The 7404-nt window shown below is 44.2% G+C and overlaps 2 long non-coding RNA genes across 2 annotated transcripts in view; one reads left to right on the plus strand and one right to left on the minus strand.

Annotated features, from left to right (window-relative positions):
• Window positions 1-2851: 2851 nt before the first annotated feature.
• On the minus strand, window positions 2852-4718 carry LOC126512912 (uncharacterized). Its single transcript, XR_007595187.1, has 2 exons — window positions 4590-4718; window positions 2852-3096 (listed from the first exon to the last, which is right to left on the minus strand). It is a non-coding gene; the product is annotated as an uncharacterized lncRNA (long non-coding RNA).
• LOC126512913 (uncharacterized) overlaps window positions 4639-7404 on the plus strand; it is a 4870-nt gene continuing 2104 nt past the window's right edge. The window contains exon 1 of the long non-coding RNA XR_007595188.1: window positions 4639-4752. This is a non-coding gene — a long non-coding RNA (uncharacterized lncRNA). The remainder of the gene's footprint in view (window positions 4753-7404) is intronic.

Consider the following 7404-nt stretch of genomic DNA (forward strand, 5'->3'; position numbering starts at 1 on the left):
AGGAAGGAAGGAAGGAGGAAGGAAGGAAGGAGGGAGGAAGGAAGGAGGAAGGAGAACAGGAAGGAAGGAAGGAGGAAGGAAGGAAGGAAGGAGGAAGGAAGGAAGGAGGAAGGAAGGAAGGAGGAAGGAGAACAGGAAGGAAGGAAGGAAGGAAGGAAGGAAGGAAGGAAGGAAGGAAGGAAGGAAGGAAGTAGAGAGGAGACAAAAGGAACCAGTATTTTTCAGATACGAGGCCAGACTCCGTGTTTCCTGCCCCCTGGGCCAGGCTGACAGTGTCTTCCTCCAGGCCAGGCTCCATCTCCACCCAGGTGTCTTCAGCTCTGTGTCCTGGGGACACTCCGGCCTCCTAGAGCTGCCTGTGGGTGCTTTCTCACAATCACGCTTCCAAACAAAGAAAATGAAACGTTCTTGAAGTGCATTTATCAGAACATCCGTTCCCTACGTGCGAAATGTCTGTGACTCGCTAGGGACTCACGCTCCGGATCGCACGACAGCCGTTTTGTGCCTGCCATGCAGCGGGAAGGAGGTGCTAAATTTGCATTTAGTATTGAGGAAAACCTCACACATAAATGATGAACTCGACCAGCCTTATTCAGTGGGGAAGGAAAACAAACCCACAGTAGGACCCCCCCCTTCAAGGAAGAGAGGGAGGAAACGATGTCTTGGAAGAAATTCTTCCGGCTTCTGTTTTGCCTGGACTTCTCCAAGGTGGGTACGGGAAATAAATCTGTTCCAAGGATGCGTTTAGTCAGCAGCACAAGGCCTGCCAGACCGTTACAAGCGGCTCGTTATTGGAATTTGCCGCAAGAGGACTGGCTGGTGACCAGGACTAGTGTGGACCAGGAACTCGTGAAATGACACTCTCATTATGAGCTTTAAATGACACTCTCGTTATGAGCTTTTTGTGCCAGGGGTTCCTGTACTGTGGACTTCCTTTCCAGAAGTTTTCTCAGTATCCCCTTGATGCCTCCTGTACTGTGGACTTCCTTCCTAGAAGTTTTCTCAGTATCCCCTTGATGCCTGAATTGTCCCACAGCACTGTCTCACAGAAGGCCTTGCCTTTCCTATGTGCTCCGGCCACTGAAAGTGTCTTCCGTAGCATTTTCTATGTCTCCATCCTATGTCTTGGGTGGTCATCTCTCGCCTCCAGCTGGTGTGACCGCGTGTTTTTCCTCGGTTGCTCGCGACCCGTGCAGGGAAAGGGAGGGTTTTGTTCCTTTCCCGAATTAGACACTCTCCCGTGGCTTCCCGTGGGCTCCTAGCCTGCCTTCGCGTTCGTAGGGGACGTGTGGAAAGCAAAGGTGAATTTGTGAGAGCTTGGCCTAGATAGACAAATAAATGCTTACTCACACCAGACAGGGCACTAATAGGCCAAAGAAATCATTCCGCCTATGTCTAACTTAGTCAACCTATGTGCTTAATTATGGAATTACTTATAGAAGTGTGGATGAAGGGTTGCGTACAGAAGCACAGAGAATTTATGAATGGCTCTGCCACTGAAGTCAGAGTTTCCTTTCCTCACAGCAACATTAGTAGGTCAGGGTGTTGTGGGAGCAATTACAGCTGCCAAGAGTTCAAAAGGTCAAAGGCCATGTCATGCCCGGAAGATCTCTCCGAGACAGAATCAGCACCCGAAGGAGTCCCGCGGTGGAAATGCAAAGACACCAAGGGGAGAGACGAGGGGGAGTGGTGAGGGGTTTTATGTTTCAGCGACGACACTCCGAACAGTGACAGACGTGTGACGTGGTCACAAAATGAGTTGCCGTTTGCATGTTCTCACATATACTCAGTGAGATTTTAATCTGCGACCATCAACGGAACTTTATTCATGGCCTTCGAAGCAGACATTGAAGGTCAGTGCTCATGGGTGGTGATCTGGATGGCGCAGCATCGCGGGTAGAGGAATCAGCTCTGATAAATGCAGGATCTGTAGAGATACAAAACTAGATTCCAAGCGGCCAGGACGCTGGGAGCAGCCGCAGCACGGCATGCTGTCTTTCTCTTGCAATGAGGGATAAAGAAATTATCCAAGAATGAGGCTTTGGCAAGGAAGAACACCAAGAGATGGTTCTTGGACCCGAACAGGAAGAGACGGCGCCAGGACACTGTGAAGAATCTTCACGAGTATTGATTGGACAGTAAATAAATATGCAAATTTCTCTTCACTGCTCATCATTCTGAATTCTTTGTCAATAAATCACTCTAGCTCACAGAAACCCATGAATTTTGTAGCAACTTAAGTTGCTTCTCTAGCTGACTCCCCCAAAAGTACTTGCACAGGTTTTTCCAGACAGCACAGAGGTGATTCTAATCAAAAGTTGTTGAGTTGCAGCAATTGAATCTGGACTCCAGCCTTGAGAACGCAGTATTCCTCACAGTCTGTCTCAGGGTGCATGAGGTAACCCTTCATTCTTAGTCTAACAACTTCTGTTTGTCCTCTGAATTTGAACAATAAAAAAACAACAGGCTGGTTGTGAAGCCTAGTTAACGTGTCTGTCGCTTCCGAGTTCAAAATTCCTATTTAATTTGAGCAGATGGCCTATTACAATAAGGATCGTCATTACCTTTGCCCGGCAAAGAATATTAATTAACCCAGAGATGTTTGGAAGTGGCCAGTGGTTTCTGATTTTTCCATCTTTCTTCTTGGAAGCAATTTTCTTCCCTGTGTTCTTCCGTTCTCTTTGCCTTGGTGAGTTCTGAGGTCCAGACGCTGTAAGGGAGTTCTAGTGCAAGCTCTCTGCCTGGGTCCCCGATGGCTGGCTCCTTGTTGCCTTGCCTGGCGTTCCTTGGCTGGGCATGTGAGCTCTCTACCCACCTTCTTATAAAGCCACGAGTTTTAACAGGTTACACCCTCACAGTGCTGACCGACTGAGTAGTAACGGTCCTCCAAATGGCCTATTTCTAGCTACAGTCAGATCAGCGACTAGGGTTTTCACACGCAAGTTTGCGTCAGTCCACAAGAGTCCTTATTAGGGCTGGAGAGATGGCTCAGTGGTTAGAGCACTGCCTGCTCTTCCAAAGGTCCTGAGTTCAATTCCCAGCAACCACATGGTGGCTCACAACCATCCGTAATGAGGTCTGGTGTCCTCTTCTGGCCTGCAGGCATACACACAGACAGAATGTTGTATACATAATAAATAAATAAAATAAATATAAAAAAAAAAGAGTCCTTATTAGACGCCTTCTGGAAGGCCCGAGTGCTGAGTATTCAAGACAGTCTGAACTTGGACCTATTTGCAATCATAACAGATCCAGGAACAAATACAGGGACTGGATGCAGCATATTTTACTAGGACTGGCTCCGTGAACATTCAGCTGTTCCTCTTTTGACAGATGTTTAAACCCAGGGTTCACAATTTCAGGAAGAGAGTGCGATTGCCAGGCTTGGGTCATGCACTGCAATCAGAGCCTCTGAAAGAAGTGACAGTGTTTTTTTGTTTTGTTTTTTTTTTTTGTTTTTTTTTTGGCTGAGGGGATGATATATTCTGATTGGCTGGTTGGGCTTGCGTGCCGGCCTGTGTACGGAAAAGGATAGCCGTTTCCAAATCACGCAGAGCAGTTTTGTCCCCAGCAAAGGGGTCTTGTTAGGTGGTGAGGAGAAGTTTGACGAGCCAGGATTTTACAGGAAGAATGTTGGAGTATAATATTTTGAAGGGAAAAATATTATTGGGACCAAGGGGTGAAGAAGTCGCTACGCACTGTCAGCTTGATCTTTTCTTTTCAGTGTGATAATGGCGTGAAGAACCAAACTTAGATCTTTGGGATCGTCACTGGTCCATGGGGTTTATTTCCCAGGTAGGTTAGTGTAGAAACCTGTCTAAAGGCCAGGTGCTAGTTGTTTCGTCATAAAATGTTGTGTGACCTACAGTGAAAAATCTCTGCTTGCAAAAATAGAATAAAATGAGTTCATAGGTTTTGACCGTTTGCATTCAACCTGCTGTGGTCACCAATATTGAATACCTTTCCAAAATCTCATACTCCATTCTCTTATATCTTTTATATTTATATCTTTATGTCTTCTTCCCTAACAAGGCCTGAATGTTTCTCCGTTAATTACTCCTTCCCTGAATAAACCATGTAACGTAGGGTAAGGAAACCCCTGTCACCAGCAACAAAAGTAAATTCTGATTCCGTTCTTCTACCCCCCTAACTGGCTCAAAGTCACCGTGTTTTCAGATCTTTTCAGAACGAGGGCTGTAACGAGTACCCACTTGCAGCATTATTGAGTTAAATGACGGAACAAGAGGAGAGGGCAGAGCCAGTAGCATTTCCTCACATTTGCAATAACCTGAGATATGAAAGTGAAATCGAGGCTCTAGCTGCGGTCAATTTGATAATTCTTTGTGTTTTCTTTCTTTCCTCTCTTCCTTCTTTCCCTTCATTTCCGGCTTCTCCGCTTCACAAGCCTTCCTGGGTTCGCTCTACCACCCAACGAAATGAATTATTCTCAAGTCGAGGCTAATTTCTGCATAGCCCACAGGAAGAGATTGGAAAGAACTCCAGATTGTGTGATCCGCGAAAGCCTGAGTTTGAGGAGAATATTCTAAAATCTGACTGAATATTCTCAATTTCCATGGCATCTGCAGTACCTGCCAGAACCCTTGGAACTGCTCCCGGACTGCCGTCTCCGTCTTTAAAATTAGAGGCAGGGGTGACGGTGTCTTGTCTATATGAGAGTCCCTGGTCTTCTCTCGCCACATCCACATGGAAATTGCTTTTCTGCTCCAGTTAGCAACACTCTCTGCTGTCCAGGTGAATAAATATCGTTCTCTGCAGGGGGCAGATGGGGGACGGAGAAGAATCCAAGTCAATTCCCGTGGTTGGTTCTGGCTACCCTCACATGCACCCAGGGTGCCCTCCTCTAGCTACCTAGCCGCTCTTCCTTTTGTTTAATAAAGCCCAGCACCAGATATGTAGCACAGACATGTCAATAAGCACCAGATATGTAGAACAGGTACATGTCAATAAGCACCAGATATGTAGCATGGAAAACCTCAATCATATTTTATCACATGAGTTTTCATCAACAAATGCTTTGGCCATTTGCGCCTTTCAGGTTTCATAAAAGTTCTTCAGCGAACACCCTTGGACATGCATCTTCTTGCAGTCTCTGATTCTTTTCTTAAGATAAATGTGTATACATTGAACTTAAGGAATTTCTTGTTCAAAAGAACCCATTTTCAATCTTGATATATACAGCCAGGCTACCCTCCAGAAACTTCACATGGATCTATTCTTTCTTCATCATCAATATATACGTGTGTGTATTTCCCCATAATGTCAACCTTTTCTTTAGGATAAGTCCTTTGATAACTACTATAGACCATCCCCCATTTTCTTAAGGTTTTTATAAGTCGATGAGAAGAATCCAGACACAGTCAATACAATATTGCGGTTCCTTCATTAAATACGCCACATGCATCCCCTCTTGACACGGCTTTTTTCACAAAGGGAAATCTGTTTGCAGCAAGAGACCTGGATGCGACGCTCACAGGGGGCTGGGGAGACGGCTCAGCGGGCTGAACGCTCTTGCTACCAAGGCTCGTGACCCCGAGTTGGATTCCTGGAACCCACGTGGCAGAAATACAGAAATACGCATGCACATACCACCCTCCCCACACCTGATGAATAAATAAATAAATAAATAAATAAATAAATAAATAAATAAATACAGAAATACAGAAATACAGAAATACAGAAATAAATACAGAAATGCAGAAATGTATGTAACAAAAGCCCAACGGCTTTTTGGTTTCAAATACCAACAAGATTATTCCTACAGTATCTTATCCTTATGAATCCCCACAGCAAGAATATCTGTCACTCACCAAAAGACTTTCCGGTCTACCTACAACTCCATGGGTCATTAAGAGACGCCCGTTTCCTGTGCTACACAGAAACGTACCCTTGCCTTGTTGGGCTCTCCTGATTAGATGCTCACTCTTTTTACCAGAATTCGGGGCCTGATAAAAATATTCGGGAAGAGAGTGGACAAATTCCCTTTTCTTACCAGAATTCGGGGGCCACTTGGTGTCTCCAAACCAAAACATTGACCTTTGTCCACTGGAGCAATTGACTTTGCTCAACTTGCTGAATGCACATGAGAAGAACCTAAAATTCACAACTGTAATTTAAATTGCCAAGGTGCATAGGGGAAAAAATGTAATCATTTTCTAGCCTTTGCAGTATGTGGAAATACTATTAGAGAGATCCAAAAGGCTGAGATAAAAACTGATCAATCCAATTAGAGTGTCCACCAGCAAAGACATATGACTTCATCAATAAAAAAACTAAACACACACCCACACACATAGAGGAGGAGGGAGGGTAAGTGATGTGAACGGTAACTTCTAAAGGAATATATTAACTGACATCTCTGTGACATCATGTATTCTCCAGCAGTATTAGCAAATTCAGGAATTCCAAATATTGATGCCAACATTACTTTTGAGAAAATTAAAGTTTGCTACGGTGCTAATAGCCTACCTTGCTTTGCTTTTATGCTCATGCAAAATCTTTTTGTCATCTCTTGGGTATATTCCCAAGAGTGGTATTGCTGGGTCCAGGGGTAGGTTGATCCCGAATTTCCTGAGAAACCGCCACACTGCTTTCCAAAGTGGTTGCACAAGTTTGCATTCCCACCAGCAATGGATGAGAGTACCCCTTACTCCACAACCTCTCCAGCAAAGGATATCATAGGTGATTTTGATTTTAGCCATTCTGACAGGTGTAAGATGATATCTCAAAGTTGTTTTGATTTGCATTTCCCTGATCGCTAAGGAGGTTGAGCATAAACTTAAGTGTCTTTTAGCCAAGAAACGCCCGATCATATGACAAAAGCATTTGTTCAACTGTGTTCATAGCAGCATTATTTGTAATAGCCAGAACCTGGAAACAACCTAGGTGAACCTCAATAGAAAAATGGATAAAGAAGCCGTGGCACATCTACACTTTAGAGTTCTACTCAGCTGTAAAAAACAAGGACATCTTGAATTTTGCATGCAAATGGATGGAAATAGAAAACACTATCCTCAGCGAGGTAACCCAGACCCCAAAAGAGGAACATGGGATGTTCTCACTCATAAGTGGACTCTAGCCATAAACAAAGGTCATTGAGCCTATAGTTCGCGATCCTAGAGAAGCTAAATAAGAAGGTGAGCCCAAAGAAAAACATATAGTCATCCTCCTGGATACTAGAAGTAGACAAGATTGCCTGGCAAAAGTTGGGATCTTGGGGGTGGGGTTCGATATTCTTTTACTTTCCGTAAGAATAGGAAATCGGTGTCATTTCTTGCGGAGACTTCATCGGGACCTGGGATTTCCACCCCGAAAAGGTTTTTTTTTTTATTTTATTTTATTTTATTTTATTTTATTTTATTTTATTTTATTTTATTTTATTTTATT

This window comes from Alexandromys fortis, unplaced genomic scaffold (genome assembly GCF_014885135.2).
Source record: "Alexandromys fortis isolate MF-2015 unplaced genomic scaffold, M_Fortis_MF-2015_v1.1 scaffold_83, whole genome shotgun sequence".
Taxonomy (NCBI): Eukaryota; Metazoa; Chordata; class Mammalia; order Rodentia; family Cricetidae; genus Alexandromys; species Alexandromys fortis.